This window comes from Leopardus geoffroyi, chromosome A3 (assembly GCF_018350155.1).
Source record: "Leopardus geoffroyi isolate Oge1 chromosome A3, O.geoffroyi_Oge1_pat1.0, whole genome shotgun sequence".
Lineage (NCBI taxonomy): Eukaryota > Metazoa > Chordata > Mammalia > Carnivora > Felidae > Leopardus > Leopardus geoffroyi.
The window spans coordinates 68,798,739-68,802,892 of NC_059336.1; positions in this window are offsets into that span (position 1 = coordinate 68,798,739).

A 4,154-nucleotide genomic window follows, 5' to 3' on the forward strand; every position below is an offset into this window, starting at 1 on the left:
AGAGCTTTCAGTAATCTTGCTTACTAATCTGTGCTTTATTATTTAGATGGTAGGGAACCATTAAGAATTTGAAAAGATTTCCATGAAGAGATCTACATCTTGGACAGGCATCCTACTTGCACTCTAGTAGATGTCTCGAGGTGAAGTACTCCAGAGGTAATGAATATAATTAGGACACCATCTTAATAATCCTTCAGGAAATCAACAGCCATCCACTAATATCTTAATCTTTCTTCCTTTCCTTACTTCATCTGTATTCTTTTATATTTTGTTTTAAATAAGCTGGAGAATTTTGGACTGTCAATTGCTGATGTTGTGATTCATAGGTCTTTGCAGGCTTGATACCTAATGTGAAGCTTGACAGAGTAGATCCCAATAAATGTTGATTAATGAATCAGTCTGAAGTAAGGCAGAAACAGGGGAGGTAAATAAAGAGGGATGGATAAGGGAACTTTTTTTTTTTTTCAACGTTTATTTATTTTTGGGACAGAGAGAGACAGAGCATGAACGGGGGAGAGGCAGAGAGAGAGGGAGACACAGAATCGGAAACAGGCTCCAGGCTCTGAGCCATCAGCCCAGAGCCCGACGCGGGGCTCGAACTCACGGACCGCGAGATCGTGACCTGGCTGAAGTCGGACGCTTAACCGACTGCGCCACCCAGGCGCCCCTGGATAAGGGAACTTTTAACAATTACCAAAACAACTGTTTGGTGGTCGAGTGTGAGGAAAAGGAGGGGGTTTGAATAAAGTTGCTGGGCAAGTGGGGTATTAGACGAATGGAAGTGCCATGCAGAGATTAGAAAGAAAAGGGGAAGAAGGAATTGGTGAGGTTCAGAGGTAAATATTCTCATCTTAAATGCTCAAGCTTCTGTCTGCCCCATAGCCATACACAAAGGTTTACACCAACAATGAGGAGTTTACGCGAAGATAAACCATGGTTAGTTCCTGCTTCACCTCAGACAGGTATAATGCAGTAAGACCCTTCCTGAGGTGTGTACCTAAGCCAAACTTGCTTCCTCAAATTTTGGTGCCTAATATTTTGTTTACCAAACTGTCACTGAATTCTTATAAATAATATCCTGAGATGTTATTTATCTTGTTTATCTTTTCTTTTGATATTTGGGTTATCAGTCATCTGTGCTAAAATCTCAACCAGCTCTGGAGCTTTATAAAAATTCCCTTCTAATTTCCTCATAAACATACTTGCTGCCACTTACTATATTTAAGAGTTGAGAGCAATTCTTAACTAGCCTTTCACATCTCAGCTGCAGAGTGTTTTCTGCACTTTGAAATTTTGTGCTGCAGGAGAGAGCAAGTAGCAATTACTTTAAAATAAAGACAAAGACAGAACAACCTTCAACAAGTGCATTAGATTTCAAGATTTTCAACTCCACAAATGTGGAGTTCATGCATTTAGCTTATAAAAATGAAACCATTAACTTAGAAGCACAATTAAAATAACTAGGTTCCTATCTCACTTAGAATTACCAATTAGAACAAAATTCATATAAATACATCTCTATTAAATAAACTTAAATGTAATTAATTCAAGCCTATTGGAGTAGAGATGCCTAATGTCTAAACTGAAGAAACTAGTTATTTGTTTTCTTTAAGGTCCTTCCAGTTCTAACTCCGTGGTTTTTTTTCTGCTTTTTAATAACTTCAGTACTGTCAGTCACTGACTCAAACTTCAACTATAAAACATAGCCATGACTAACTCCTAAGGAGGGCTGTTTTTTGCCATGAGAAGTAGGATATCATGTTTACTCTGGCTAATACACATGATGGGTATATTGAATTGTGTTCCATTTTACCCAAAATATAGTTCCCCACTTAAAGTTAGAGGGTTTTCTTCTTTGACTGACCAACCAGATCAGAGAATATTAATTTCTCTAATTATTACTTCTTCTCATGATTAATTTTCTCTAACCTTCTAATCATTTTTTAAATGGCCATCCATCATTTAATTGTAGTGATCCAACTTTTCATATTATTCCTGACTGCCTTCAGTCATAAGACTCAATAGTCGTAAAATGGCCCATTTTCAAACAACAAATTTAAGTCATTCTAATCTATACAAGCATTCCTTTTGAAAATTATATTTTAATAGTGTATAAAATACAAAAGTCACATCACATTATTCAATACCTTTTACCCTATAGCATTATATACTTTGCACAATGATCTCCCTCTTTGCCCTTAATTTTCCCACCCAACTGAGGACATGAGAGAAGGGGTCCCTGCCAGAAAAATCAACTCAAGAAGTAATTTCAAAGTCATGCACTCAAAAATACATCTAGCTACTAGAGGATTAAGGAAAGCATGACTGATGATAATGTTAGAATATAAACACGTATTATATAAGACTGTCCTGTACCATGCTGGGGTCCCACTCTTAGATCTGGCTAGAGGTGTTGACTCAGGCACCACACTTCACAGGGTCCACATATTATAAACATATGACCACAAAAATGTATTAAAGACACATGGAGGCATCTATCTCTTGGAGTTGAGTGCTCAAGTCTGGCAGAACCTATTCCCATTTTTTTTTCTTTTTAATTGATTTATTAAATTTTTTTTAATTTTTTACAAATATAATTTATTGTCAAGTTAGCTAACAGTGCATAAAGTGTGCTCCTGGATTTGGGAGTAGATTCTTGTGTTTCATCACTTACATACAAAATCCGGTGCTCATCTCAGCAAGTATCCTCCTCAATGCCCATCATCCATTTCCCCCTCTTTTCCTCCCCCCCCGCTCCATCAACCCTCAGTTTGCTCTCTGTATTTAAGAGTCTCTTATGGTTTGCCTCCCTCTCTGCCAAACATTAATTCTTATAAATATCACCATTCAGGAAAAAAAAGGCAACTGCATCCAAATGCCATAAAGGTTTATGGGTTGTGCCACTGCCCATGCAGGAATGTACAAGTGCTTAGGTTAAGAAACAAAAAAAAATCAAATTAATAAACCTGTTTGAATACATCCTCTGAGACTGCACAAATATAAGAAATTCCTTAACAAAATATTATTTCCTTTTAAATTTTTTTTAAATGTTTATTTGTATTTGAGAGAGAGAGAGAGAGAGAGTGTGTGTGTGTGTGTGTGTGCGCACAAGGAGGAGAGAGGCAGAGAGATGGAAACAGAATCTGAAGCAGGCTCCAGGCTCCAAGCTGTCAGCACAGAGCCCAACAGAGGACTCAAACTCACAGGCCATGAGATCATGACCTGAGCCGAATTTGGACGCCTAACTGACTGAGCAACCCATGTGCCCCCAAATTATTATTTCTCAGCAGTGCCAAGTGTTTGTTTTCTTGCTTCTTTTTTTGATATTTTAACTGGTGGCTCTGAATACTTCAAGTGGTATTCCTAATAGTTACAGGGGGAGAGCTATAAACCATTTTTTATATTAAATAAATATTATTCTTAAATTTATAGATATGGAGGGTAGAAATAACAAGTTTAAGACTAATACTGATATTTTCCATTGTTTTTAGATGGAGTTTGAACACTAGAATTGTAAATCTTGTTATTTGTATTTAAAAAGTAAGTTTACTACTTCAACAGTTAAATATCCTATCCTTATTGATACAATTTAATTAAAATTATATTCATCAACTATAATGTAATATTTTTATTTTAATAGAAAATGTGCGTATCATAGAGGAAAACCTTAAAACATGAAAAACAATTTCACTTTTTTAATCTTTCACTTTATTGTTGTAAGCATAATTTATACACATTGAATATATGCTATTTTTTATCCTTCATATTACTAGTGTTACCTGAACACAAACTATGTGAAAATCTTGATTATAAAATCAGTCATTTTGCTGAAATTAAGCCAAGATAAATAAATTTGCTTTTAAAAAGGTTTGCTAATTTAGGAGTTATTTATTTTTTTATTATTTTTTTAACATTCATTTATTTTTCAGACAGAGAGAGACAGAGTGTGAGTGGGGAAGAGGCAGAGCGAGAGGAAGACAGAATTCGAAGCAGGCTCCAGGTTCTGAGCTGTCAGCACAGAGCCTGATGCGGAGCTCCAACTCACAAACCGTGAGATCATGACCTGAGCCAAAGTGGGAGGCCCAACTGACTGAGCCACCCAGGCGTCCCTTTGAGTCAGTCATTTTAAATTCTTTATTCATCCAAATATTACC